The sequence below is a fragment of the Rhinatrema bivittatum genome, chromosome 3, assembly GCF_901001135.1.
Source record: "Rhinatrema bivittatum chromosome 3, aRhiBiv1.1, whole genome shotgun sequence".
NCBI lineage: Eukaryota > Metazoa > Chordata > Amphibia > Gymnophiona > Rhinatrematidae > Rhinatrema > Rhinatrema bivittatum.
Genome location: NC_042617.1, coordinates 280,185,481 through 280,199,718, shown reverse-complemented (window position 1 = coordinate 280,199,718; position 14,238 = coordinate 280,185,481). Strand labels below are relative to the sequence as shown.

General features: G+C 45.0%; 1 protein-coding gene across 1 annotated transcript in view; it reads left to right on the top strand.

Annotated features, from left to right (window-relative positions):
* STAT2 (signal transducer and activator of transcription 2) overlaps window positions 1-8,732 on the top strand; it is a 157,959-nt gene extending 149,227 nt beyond the window's left edge. The window contains exon 26 of the transcript XR_003855535.1: window positions 8,653-8,732. The gene's annotated coding sequence lies outside the window, so the exon portion shown is untranslated. The remainder of the gene's footprint in view (window positions 1-8,652) is intronic.
* The last annotated feature ends 5,506 nt before the right edge of the window (window positions 8,733-14,238 follow it).

The following is a 14,238-nucleotide window of genomic DNA, read 5'->3' as shown; positions in this document are numbered from 1 at the left end:
GCAGCGTTTTCTGCAACTAGGGGCCCTTGTCTCTGTGCATCCAGAGGTAAGAGGAAACGGTTGTTACTCCATTTACTTCGTAGTGCCAAAGAAAGAGTGATCCTTTCAACCCATTCTGGATCTGAAAAGAGTAAACAGATGTCTCAGAGTGCCACATTTTTGCATGGAGACGCTCCTGTCGGTCATTGCCTCGGTGCGCAAGGGATCTTTACCTTGAAGGCTGGCGTTCCTGGATCTCACGAAAGCGTATCTTCATATGGGCATTCGTCCAGGCTTTTCAGAGGTTTCTTTGGTTTTCAGTTCTGGGTCGGCACTTTCAGTTTTGAGCTCTGCCCTTCAGTCTTCTCATAGCGCCCAGGGCATTCACCAAGGTAATGGTGGTGGTAGCAGCCCATCTCCGCAAGGAGGGGCTTCTGGTGCATCCTTTCTTGGAAGACTGGCTGATTCAAGCGAAATCGGAAGTCCTTGCTCGGGCGGCAATTTAGAGAGTGCTCCAGCTCATACAGTTGCTGGCCTGGGTTGTCAATCTTGCCAAGAGCCGACTGGTACCCACTCAGTCCTTGGAATATTTGGGTGCTCTCTTCGACACTCAGCAGGGCAGAGTATTTTCTTACCACAGAACACATCTCCAAGATGCAGGCCAAGTGAGAGGCTTATTGCTCAGCACCTACCCAGAGTCAGAGATTATTTGCAGGTTCTCGGTTTGATGATGTCAACATTAGACCTAGTACCCTGGGCCTTTGCTCATATGAGGCTTTTACAGTACGCATTGCTTTCCCGATGGAATTAAGTCTCCAAACTTTTTCATCTACCTCTTCTGCTTTCGCATACAGCGTGGTCCAATCTCGATTGGTGGTTGATAGCGGACAATTTATCCCGGGGAGTCCCCCTGGAGGTACCCGACTGGATAGTGGTCACCACGGATGTCAGCCTCTCCCATTGGAGGGCAGTATGCCTGGGGAAGCCGGTACAGGATTTATGATCTCCCGACATGTCACGTGGTCGATCGTGTAGTTAGCGGTACAAGCATTCCGTCCTCTCCTCCAAGGGAGGTTGGTCAGAGTTCTCTCGGACAATGCAACCACGGTAGCGTACATCAGTTGCCAAAGAAGATCCAGTCGTCAGCCAGTGGCAGTCGAAGCTCGTCAATTGTTCAGCTGGGCAGAACAGCACTTAGTCAGCATATCGGCGTCTCACATTGCAGGCGTGGACAACGTGCAGGCAGAATTTCTCAGCCGAAATCGTCTAGATCCCAGGGAATGGGAGTTAGCGTACACAGCTTTTCAACTCATATGCGGCATGTGGGGCTCGCCCAGCATGGATCTCATTGCGATGTTTCGGAATGCCAAGACCCCGCGTTTCTACGGTCGTCACAGAGAAGTGGGAGCAGAGGGTGTGGATGCCCTAGTCCTGCTCTGACCCACCGAAGTTCTACTGTATGTCTTTACACCTTGACCATTGATCGGCAAAGTGCTCAGGCGAATAGAGATTCGCCCAGCGGAAGTAATCCTGGTAGCTCCAAAATGGCCCAAGATGTCCATGGTTTGCGGACCTTCTCAATTTAGCAGTGCAGGGCCACTGCGGTTTCCTGCTCTTCCAGACCTACTGCATCAAGGGCCCGTTTTGTGTGGAGGATGTGGATCGCTTCTGTCCGGCAGCATGGCTTTTGAAAGGCAATGCTTAAGTTGCAAAGGATATTCTCCCGCCGTTGTGGCTACTCTTCTGCATCGCGTAAAACTTCCACCAACCTCGTGTATGTTAGAGTAGGGAAGGTTTTTGAGTCCTGGTGTCTGAGCCGGGAGATTGATCCTTACCGGCTGTAGTGTCGGATATTCTGTGTTTTCTTCAGAATGGTTTGGCCAAGGCCTTGTCGCGCAGCTCTCTGAGGGGGCAAGTAGCGGCTCTCAGTTGCTTCCGTGGTTCCATTCACAGAGTAGTTCTAGCGGACCATCCGGTTGTGGTTCGTTTTCTATGGGGAGCAAAGCACTTGCGTCCTCCAGTGCGGCTTCCTTGTCCATCTGGGAGTCTGAATGTAGTTCTCATGGCGCTTTGCTTGGCACCTTTACAAAAGGCATCTCTGAAGGATCTTACCTTGAAGGTGGTCTTTCAGGTAGCCATTACATCAGCTCGCAGGGGCTCAGAGCTCCAAGCTCTTTCCTGTAGAGAACCTTTCTTGAGGATTTCAGATTGGGGAGTTTCATTCCGCACAGTTCCTTCCTTTCTGCTGAAAGTGGTTTCTGCCTTTCATATCAACCAATTGGTGGAGCTTCTGGCCATCACTGATGTGGTCCGATCGGATTCCTTTTCTAGGGACTTGAAGCTGGATGTCCGGAGAGCATTACTGCGTTATCTGGAAGTTACCAATGATTTCAAGTGTCGGACCATCTTTTTGTGCTGTGGAGAGGTCCCAAACGAGGACATATGGCTTCTAAGACTACCATATCTCGCTGGCTGATAGAGGCTATCACCGTGGTAGATCCCTGCCTGGTGGTCTGCGGGCCCACTCTACTCCTTTACAAGCGGTGTCTTGGGCAGAGTGCCAGATGATTTCCCGCAGGAGATTTGCAGGGCGGCTACGTGGAAATCCTTGCATATGCTTGTGAGACATTACAGGCTGGGTGTCCAAGCACCAGGGTCCGGAGGATTCGGAGAAGGTGTGCTGCGAGCGGGCCTCTCTGGGTCCCATCCCAGGTAAGAAGGCTCTGGTACATCCCAGGAGTCTGGACTGATCCGGGTACGTACAGGGAAAGGTAAATTAGTTTTTTACCTGATAATTTTCGTTCTTGTAGTACCACGGATCAGTCCAGAGTCCGCTTGGTTATTAATTGTTTACTTTCGGATCTGCAGAAACATTTTTGGATTGTCTGCCCTCAAGTGATTCTAGGCATTCAGTTCCCAGGAGGGTTACGTGGACCAGTTTTTCTTTTACTGCTTAAAATGTTCTTGTACCGATGTAAACCGATGTAAACCGATGCGATGTGCGAACGGACATCGGTATATAAGAAATGTTAAATAAAATAAAATAAAATAATACCTAGTTAAGGTGGCTTTGGAGGGCCATTCTGCATTGACATTGAGTAATACTGCTGGACTGTAGGTGGCACCATCCTATATATAGGCGGAGTTTTGTTTTGAAAACTGCTCTGTCTCCATCTGCTAGAGGGGGGGCAAAACCCAGGAGTCTGGAATGATCCGTGGTACTACAGGAACGAAAATTATCAGGTAAGAAATTAATTTTCCTATGTGTGGCATCAAAGTATAACCATTCAATATATATAACTTCAACTTTATTCATTTTAAACCAGCAGGAACTACATTTTTTTTACAATATACAGTTATTGAAGTGAAAACACTTCAGTAATTGTATATTATTGTTCTTTGAGTTATTGAAGTAAAAAAACTTCAATAATTGTATAGTATTGTTCTTCAATTGCTGTATATAATTTTTTCTGTAATGGTTTGTGGACCCTTGGCCCGAGGTGAGAGTTGTTAACACCTGTGGGGAGGAGAGGTCAGGTACAGCAGGAGCTCTGGGTGGGTGAGAATCTTGGGGAGATCCTGAGCGGGGTAAGAGAGACAGCAAGGAGGAACCCCACAGTAAGCAGGTAGGCTGGAGATCAGTACCTAGGCAGAGACCTCAGAGTGGGGTAGCGCCAGGCAGACCTGAGGAGCAGGAGGCGTGAGCCAGGACGTGCAGGAGGCTACTGCAGAGGCAACCCCAATGGGCGGAGCTGCGTAGCGAGGGAGGTACTGATGCGATGACGTGGAGTGGGGAAGCCCGAGTCAGGTCTCCAGGTGATGACGGTAGACAAGCCCGAGGAGTGGGGAAGCACCACGGTCTCTAGTGTCGAATGTAGGCACTCCCCCGAGGAGCGGGGAAGCACGGAGATAGAACTCCCAAGTGGTGAAGGCGTTCCCAGAGGCAGCCACGAGTAGCAGGGAGCCGGTGGATAGGACTTCTGGAAGGTGCAGGGCTAGCCCGAGGAGCGGGGGAAGCCAGGAGACCAGGTCTCCGTAGAGAGCACACGCAGGCCCCCAAGGAGAGGATACGAGCCAGAGTCCGAGAAGTGTCCGGTATTGTCACCACAGGTCCGAGGAGACAGGAGCTCATAGAGTAGTTATCATTGGCATTTCAATCCTTCAATATCCCCTCTTTTTATTGTTCTTTACTGCATGCTAAGCAATTAACTGTTGTCATGAGTCGTTATTTCTACATAAATCCGTCAATATCCCCTCTTTTATCATTGGCTGCTTCTATGTCAATGAAACAATCATTTGAAAGTGTCTCATCGATTCCGCTGCTTCAACGCTGCATATACTGTAACGACCCATTGACTTCAAAGAATATTGCCCAAGGAATTACAAGAGGCTCTTGTTTCACCATCGCGGCTTCATCAGGGGAATAACTATCTCTAACCGCATTTTCGTCTCCGAATATTACCAAACCCAGGTTATCATTCTCATGCCAGGCTTCTCCTTAATACACTGTATCTGACAAATATAATAATCGACACTGCTCCACTTATGACCTTCTTACTCGGCAACATGCCGCCCGACTATCCGGCTTCGCTTCCCAAGATAAAGTTTACAAAATGGCGACAGGCACTCCACCTCTCCTCGCTAAAAAAAAACACCGAAAGGAAATCAAGACAGATCCAGCATGAGAGGGTGCCGAAAATTGGTGGGTCCCTTTTATACACGTGGCACGCCTTGCAGTCGCTCCCATGTGGATGCAACCACCTACATTCTCTTTTTGGAAGACCAAGGTGGCTGACATAGCACAAATGGAAAAACTTACTTGTATGTTACAACATCAAACATTCATATGATAAGCTGGGGGGGGGGGGGGCTTACTGGAAGTGGCGGTGCAAGGAAGTATTTTAGGAGAATTGGTAACTGGGACTGGTGATAGACTGGGGATTGGAGTACACATGATTGTCTTAATGTGTGAACTGTGACAATTGTTAGATGTTTTTATTACTTATGTATTATGGTGACCAAATTTCTTTGTATATCTGTGTGGTTATAAATAAAAAGAAAAAAACAAGCATTGAAAAATAGCAGTGGTGGATTAGAGCCCTGAGGCCCCAAGAGTTTAGAAGGCATTTTGTCATAATTTGCATATAGATACAATAATGTGTTATATAATTGGGCATAGACCTTACCTATGGGGGGGGCTTGGATAGATCAAGCTCTCTGCCACTGGCAAATGAAATAAATTCAGTGTGGCATCTCATGCTGACAGGGCTTGCTGTGGTCTCACCCTTTGCATCAGTTTCCTAAGTAACAAGAAGCCTGTGCTGGAATACTGAACGTGTTTTTCTCAGTCCCTGATGAAACCTTGCTACGACGGTTGATATTTAACAAGTCCCTAATTATCTGATGCTTTTCACCAAGCGGAGGCCCAAAATAACTGGGTGGGGGGGAACTAGTTCCACGGTTATGTTCAAATCGAAAATCTCCAGTGATCCAGTTCTTCTCAGGAACTCCTGTATATTCCCAAAAGAGTGCAATTTCTACAGCAGGCCACTGGAGGCCACTATTACCCCATAGAGCGACATGACTAGCCCTAGTTGGGTTCAGGCCGTCAGGGCCCTCCTCTCTAAATATTTGATCCTGCTGTAGTTTTGATTTCTGAAGTAAATTAAGTTACTATAAAGTGACAAGGGAAAGTGACACATCACATTGCCTGTCAGCACCAGAGATGTCTGGGGATAGTGTGACCTCATCATAAAGACCTAAAACGGTGGCTGCCCAGCCCTGCAAAATAACCTATAAACTTTACAAAATGATTAGTCAGGCTCAAAACTTAACATTCTGAAATACAGGCCTTTCTCAGATTCCAAGTTTAACTTCATTTAACACGGGAATAACAACACAAGTATATTGGTTCTCTTTACCACAGGGATTTAAGTTAGAAGTAAGCTTTCCTCAAGCATGGACAAGTCCAATATCAGTTCTAAATAACTTCAGCTCTAATCTCAAGTAACAGGAACTTAGACTTTTCAGTATCCAGGCTCCACAGCCTTCAAGTCACCAGGAACAACTTCCTTATTCCTAGCAAGCCTCTTTCTAGTCCTGAGGACCAATCTGTGCCCTCAAGGGCTGGTTCTAGGTTTTCCTGCAGATTCGGTACAAAGTCTACTCGTTTTGTATCAGGTTTACCTTCCTCAGCACCTTCCACTGGCTCAGAGGGCAAAGCATCAACCTCCCATCTGGTCGAGGCCTGTTCCAAGACCATTAAGCAGTCAAATCCCAATACCAATAATAAACCTTTAAATGAGGGAGATCACAATGCATATATCCTTAGAACTGGGAATTTTGTAAGGCAGACTTTGCAAATATTTACATTCAACAAAAAAAGTGCATGTATCCCTTAAAATAGAAAGATGGGGCTGCCTGTAGTGGTAAGGATAGGAACTGCAGGTGAAGGAAGAGAGCAGGGTTGCTATTGGATAGCAGGAGGCACTGGCCCTGTGGCTTTTATTTCAGAAGGGTAATACATTTCTCTGCATGCTGTAGAACACAATGCTGTGGGACTCCGGTAGGAATCCTGGGCCCAGTCTTCACGTGTGACCCAGGATGAACCACTTTTCTGGTTTTCAGACTTGGATTGTAAGTTCTCATGGACAAGGGCCTTCTGACCAGACAATTTACCTTATGCAATGCTGTGAACATAGAGCATACAAATAATAATTAATGTTCCAAACTTGGAGCACTCTTCACATTTCTTTAGAAAACATTTGCCAGGGAGAAAATTAAATACCCCCATTTCCTCTCACTTTGAGCAGTAATGAGCACCTAAGATCCTTAACATTCCTCCATGGTAAATTTGTAATTTAATTAAGCCATGTGCTTAATATCTTCTCTGATTTAGCTTTTGTAACTAAAGATTGATACCTTAGGGGTTCATCCCAGTGATCTGTGGCCAAAGACCTGCGTATGAATCCTGGGTTAAGGCCTTTTGATCCTCAGATCACCCAGGAGTGGGAATGATGCAGAGGCAGCGCCCACAGTCCCTAGGCAAAGGGAGCCCCTGAATGCAGGCTTCTGGAAGGAGCCCTAGCTGAGGACTGTCCCTGCAATGACTGGGCAAATGTAAGTTGGGAGTGTAATATAAAACTGAAGGGAAAAAAAATCCATGGGTGGCTGTGGATGAAGGCTCCCAGTGCCAGATGCCACATCTCAGCCCTGGTACCAGTGGAGCTAGAAATCCAAAGGAGCAGGAAGAAACTCCTGGGCTACATACATGCATTCATATGTACTGAAAAAACACTTAATCATATATGAAAGTCTGTAGGAGGAAGTGAAGAAGTGACAGTGTCTGAGGTGACTTGGAGGCAGAGCCAGATTTAAGACTGGGGCAATATCAAGGTGATTGGTGCCCCTTTGAAGCTGTGCTGGCACATGGCACTATAGTAAGCATAAGCTCTTTTCTCTTTGGCCTGGATATTTGGTGCCTTCAAAATATGGCAATTGCCTATGCCTAAATCCAAGCCTGAGAGGAGGAATACATAGAGACTGACAAGGAAAAAAACAGAATTGTTTAACAAATATCTCGGGTTCACTGAAGAAGGGCCAAGAGTAGAAGCACAGACTGGAAGTGAGATCAACCTCAGGTGATTTTAGAAGACTGTGTTCATGAGCTAAGCTAAAAGAGACCAAACAGGATATATCCAAGAGTTTGAAGGGAACTTAGAGAAGTTCTGGCAGTGCTGCTGTCTGACCTTTTCAATGCTTCTTTAGAGTTAGGTGTAATTCCAGAGGACTGGAGACAGGCAGTCGCTGGGACTTGGAAGTAAGGAGGAGGCTGGGAACTATGGACCAGTTAAACTGACCTTCGTGGTGAGCAAATTAATAGAATCGCTGCTAAAACAGAAGACTGTGTAGTTTCTGGAATCTGACACAGCATGATTTTTACCAGAGGTAAGCCTTGTCAGACAAATCTGATCAGTTTCTTTGGGTGACCAGAGAGCTGGATCAGGAAAGAGCGCTAGATGTAGTGTACTTGGATTTCAGTAAAGCCTTTGACGCTGATGTAGATGCCTGTTTGTCAAGACCTGTGATGGAGAGCGGTGAAAAGGCATGGAAATACTTTTTTGCATGTCATAAGAAGCCATTTTTCTTGTTCCTAAGTTGTTAGATTTTTGATCATAAGTACCTTTATAATTACTCATAAGTATTCTCCAGCATTCATGCTTCATTTTGTGCCTTGCTTTTGCCAGACAGATAAGATGCCGCAGAAGAGAGGATGCTAGATAGGAATGCTGCATATTTAAGCTAAAAAAGTTACTAGGCCCCACAGTGTTACAGAGTTATGTTTAGAATATACCAAAGCTATGCTGACATTTCAGCTGCAAACTGATAGATAGCACTTACATACTGAGCAAGAGCAAATTTACATACAGCCACTTGGATTCATTGCTTAAATTAAACAGCCAGTCATAGACAATTATTTAACCCAATTATTGGTCTATGGGTTGGAGATGTGAAGAAGGGTAAACCCTTTATAATGTCTTGTTATCAGTAAAATCATCTGCCAGAGTGCCATACTGATATCTTGCGTGGCTCTCTTATCACTCTCTCTCCATAAGGTATGCCTTATTATATTATTTGTAGCATTTAATAAAAAAAGATTTTTTTTCTCCACAGCTGCCGGCTCTAAGCATTTGTTGAACCACATCAACACAGTTCTGCATAGACAACTTATACAGAAATTGAGCATCCTTGCTGTGAGTTAGAAACTGGTTGAGTGGGAGGTGACAAAGGGTAGCGTTCACTTTGAGTAGATAGGCCCTACTAGTGGTGTGCTGCAGGGACCATTTCTTTTCAATATTTTCATAAGTGATTTTTCAGGAGGGCTATTGGGGAAAGGATTATATTTTTAATGACGATACCAAAATCTGCAACAGGGTAGATAGCTGGTAAGGTGTGGAAACATGAGGAAGGATCTAGTAAAGTTCTAGAAATGGTCTGGAATCTGGCAGCTAAGATTTCATGCTAAAAAATGCAGAGCTGTGCATTTGGGATGAAAAACCAAAGAGAGATGTACAGAATAGGGTGTGACATTCTATGTACAAAACAAGAGCAGGATCTGGAGATGATTGTATTTGATGATCTGAAGATGATGGCAAAAACCAGAAACATGCTTAGCTGCATAAGGAGAGGAATGGTCAGCAGAAAAAGGGAGTTGATATGGTCCCTGTTGAGATCTCATTTGGGAATCCTGTGTACAATTCTGGAGTGCACACCTTCAAAAGGATATAAACTGGATGGAGTCAGTCCAGAGGGTGGCTACTAAAATGGTCACTGGTCTTTGTGATAAAGCAAATAAGGATAGATTTAAAGATCTAAACATGTATATACTAGAGCAGTGGTTCTCAACCTTTTTTCCATTGTGACAGACCTGACGGACAATGCTCACATGTGTGACACACTGCTCATTATAATCCATGGCAAAAATTTTAAAAAAGTTCCAGTACTACTTTTATTGTTAAGAATGACACAAGGGAAAGATAAATACTCTTTCTGAACAGAAATTACATAAATAGTAAACCAGAACTGCACCAATTTCCAGCACTCAAACAGTAACCACCTTACTTAAGAAAAGGCAACACTGAAAATATTACATCAGGCCTTAAAACTCCAATACTCCTCCTATTAGGAAAATGGAACAAGCCAGGACTGCTATAGAGCCCTACACAGAAACTACGCGCCAGCAGAATACCTCACCTCAGTCACATGTGCGGACCCTCACCCAACAAAGAATAAAGAGACCATAAAGAATAACTAGAAACATGCAGACAAAAACTGAACTGGAAACCGCAACAAGCCGAGACTGTATGCAGTGTAACAAAGGAAAAAGAGAAACATTACTAGTCTTCAAAACAATTACTAGTCTTCAAAACAAATCAATATAAAATCAATAGCAGTAAATCCATACTAATAAAAAGAACAGATTATTTTAAAACGCTGATGAATGGAATATCCAATAATTAAAAACTCATATCAAAAACTTCCAGACATCAATAAAATATTTAAAAACAGCAGACACAAAGACCCAATAATTAAAAATAATAAAGATTTTTTTTTTAAATTCTCTGCTCTCCACATCTGGAAACGTTTGATTTCCAGGTGCCCTGAGATTGCTGTGAATTAGGAAGGGGGGGGGGGGGTGCTGCAACTTTCTCCTCTGTCACACACAAGCTCTCACACTGGCTCTCAATCACACACATATACACATATGCTCTCTCTCTCTCTTATACACACAGGCTCTTAAATCATACATACACAGGCTCTCTCTCACTTAAACATACAGGTTCTCAATCACACATACAGGCTGTCTCTCTCACACACCGTTCTGTATCAGCCTGAGTGTTGCACCAGTTCTCACTGTGTTCAGCTTACTTTTTTTTTTTTATTCTTTTGTACCAAGGATGCCTCTGCAAGGGCAGGGCTGCCATTGTTACTGGAAATTCAATCATTAGGAATGTAGGTGGTTTGTGGACGTGAGGATCATTTGTTTAGTTGCCTGCCTGGTGCTAAGGTAGAGGCCCTTACGCATCACCTAGATAAGATTTTGGAGAGTACTGGGGAGGGAGCCATGGGGACCAGAGACATGGGAAGACGCAGGAGGGAGGTTCCAGAGGGCAAATTTAGGGTTTTAGTCAGCCTGAATTTGCTCTCTGGAACCTCCCACTTCAAAATGTATGGCAAATGTGGGTTATAAATTTTAATAAATGGAGATTGAAAGCCAAAACCTTCAGGGTTGCATTAATAATTCCACTTGCAGACAAGCTGAGCTCCAGCATTTCAATGTGTGGGGGAGACAATGGTGCAGAGAAGAGGGCTTTAGGTTGAAATGGAGATGGAGCAGTTTTTTTGTTTGTTTTTTTTAGTTTTATTTTTATTAAATTTTACAAAAAAAAAAAAAGCATCCTCTTGTACAGAAATGGGGAGATAAGCGTACAAAGAATCAAATACCAATCAGGTGATATATAACCACATTCATATATTGTAATCTCCATTTAAAGGATATAGGAGAGGAGCTAGCAATCTGTTATGATCTGCTCCTCCAGAGGGGAGGAGTTAGTAATCTGTTAGGATCTGCTATGCTTTGCACTAGCAGTGTAGGGCTGAGTAGGTCTGGGCTTGCATCCTTTGCTTGTAATGCCTGCTGCTCCTAAAGAAAAGACACATTTCTTTATAAATAAACTTCTCACTGTTTTGACTTTTAAGGCTGGTCTTTATTGGTCTTCATAGCCAGGGGTTTAAACAATATAGGGAAAAATAACCCATGCTATAATTACACAATGTTGGGTTCCATATTAGGTGCTACAATCCAAGAAAGAGATCTAGGCGTCATAGTGGATAACACATTGAAATCGTCGGTTCAGTGTGCTGCGGAAGTCAAAAAAGCAAACAGAATGTTGGGAATTATTAGAAAGGGAATGGTGAATAAAACAGAAAATGTCATAATGCCTCTGTATCATTCCATGGTGAGACCGCACCTTGAATACTGTGTACAATTCTGGTTGCCGAATCTCAAAAAAGATATAATTGTGATGGAGAAAGTACAGAGAAGGGCTACCAAAATGATAAGGGGAATGGAATAGCTCCCCTATGAGGAAAGACTAAAGAGGTTAGGACTTTTCAGCTTGGAGAAGAGACGGCTGAGGGGGGATATGATAGAGGTGTTTAAAATCATAAGAGGTCTAGAACTAGTAGATGTGAATCAGTTATTTACTCTTTCGGATAATAGAAAGACTAGGGGGCATTCCATGAAGTTAGCATGGGGCACATTTAAAACTAATCGGAGAAAGTTCTTTTTTACTCAACGCACAATTAAACTCTGGAATTTGTTGCCAGAGGATGTGGTTAGTGCAGTTAGTATAGCTGTGTTTGAAAAAGGATTGGATAAGTTCTTGGAGGAGAAGTCCATTACCTGCTATTAATTAAGTTGACTTAGAAAATAACCACCGCTATTACTAGCAACAGTAACATGGAAAAGACTTAGTTTTTGGGTACTTGCCAGGTTCTTATGGCCTGGATTAGCCACTGTTGGAAACAGGATGCTGGGCTTGATGGACCCTTGGTCTGACCCAGTATGGCATGTTCTTATGTTCTTCACCTTTGAGTCACACAATGCCACTTTTGCACTTCCTTCTATCACTAACACATCTAAGAAAAAGTCTTGCCCTCCCGTTTTACCATATTTACTATTTTTCTTCCATTTGAATTTTTGCATTCCTACTTTCCCTGCTTCTCTTAATTTTTCCAGATATTGTCACCAGTCTTCCTCTTTTGCAATCTCTTGTAGTTGATGAATGCTAACCTTTTCTCCCTTACCTTTTCAGCTACTTCTTTAGAAAACCACAGCGAACTCTTTTCTCTTTTCTTTATTTACTTTTGTAAAAAAGTATTTGTTGTACCTATAATATCTCCTTTTCATTTTGCCCATTGCCTTTCTACTTCCCCCCCCCCCTAGATTTTCCTAACCAGCTAACAACTCCTTGAGGTACTCCCCCCATTTTGAGAAAGTTTGTTTTCCTGAAGTCTAAAACTCTCGCCTTAGAATGAACCTTCATCTCTTGCATCCTAATACTGAACCACACCATCTAGTGGTCACTGGCTCCCAGATGATCATCCAGTACAACATCAGAAATTATCACACACCCCCCTCCCCCCCATATGCGTTCCATTACCACTGACAGAACAGTTCTCCTTGCAGAGATTCTAGGATCTCCCTGCTTCTAGGAGAGCTAGAGGATATGGCACTAGATGAAGAGATTGACATAACAGGCCTCTCCCGAGACCCGATGGGAAAATGACAACCAAATAGGCCATGGAGCTACAAAATGACAGAAGATAGAATTGGTGGTGCCGTGGCACTATATGTTGCTGCTATAGAATTGAATAAGAATCAAATTCTGCAGGGAAAAAAACTGCTCCTTGGAATCTCTATGGATAGAAATTCCATGTGTGACAGGGGAGGATAACAGAACTGGGGGTTTACTACTGTGTCCACCTGGCCAGGATGGCGAAACAGATTCTGAAATGCTGAGGAAGATTAGAATGGGGTACTGTAGCCTGAGGCTACTGATTCTCAACCCCTGTTACGATTGGCAGTCCGCAGGCCCATCCCTCGGACCGCCGCACTCACCTCCAGCCCTGCCGCTGGGAGAGGCCCTCCTGTGGGCACGCAGTGCTAAACCACATTTGGCTGGCCTTCCCCGTTGCTCTCCCCACTGCCAGGCCGAGTGTCTCAGCCCACACAGTAGGCCCCCACTCCAGCCTTGTTGCCGACGCTGCCCTGTCCCAGGCTTTCCCTAGGGGCACGCTGGTGCCGACACCATCCCTCTTAAAGGGCTCACGGTGGGAAAATACCTAAGGCGCACTAAAATGAGCTCGTCGGCAGAGGCCTATACAAGGCCGCCTTGGCAGCTCATCCTGGCCTATGGCAATGTGTCAACTCCTCGAGGAGTAGTGTATTGCCTGCGTTCCTGTCTTCAGTTCCTGGTTCCTGCCTTGCTGTGGTTCCTGAGTCCGTATCTTCTCTCCGTGGTTCCCTTCGTCCAGTCTCTTCACCATCTCTTTGTGTCCCAGTGGTCCTTGTCTTCTCATCTCTCTTCATGGATTGATCTCCTTGCTTTGACCCTGGTCTGGACCCGATCCTGCATGAACTCCACCTGCCCTGACCACTGCCTGGACACTGACCTTGTTTCTTGCTGCCTGCCTTCGACCACTGCCCAGTCCCCCGACATTGCTGAGCTTGCTTGCTCTGATTTCAACTTGACCCTGGTCTGTCCTTCTGCTGTCTCCTCAGCGTGCTGGCCTGTAGTGCTTCCTGCCTGCCTGGATTTCCATAACCACAGAGGCCCCCCCACCTAAGACCAACCGGCCCTGGCAACTGAGGGCTCAACATAATGGGAACGTGGGCTGATATTGGCGAAGCTCCAGGTCCTGCTTTCACCAGTTCTGCCTGCCTACAGTGGGGACCTCTGGGGCTTCTCCCCGCAGTTCGCCTTGGTTCAAGGGCCCACAAGTGCAATAACCCCCTTCAACCTCCCTGGGTTGCTGCAGAAGGAAATGTAACCAGGAAGCTCATAGCTAGCAGAGGGGGAAAAAAAAAGCAGTGCACAAGCCTGAGAATAGGGAGAAATTAAACAAATATTTGAGCTGAGCACACGCACATCCAGGGTAGAGAAAGAGAGAGAGAGCCAGCATTTAAGGGGAAGA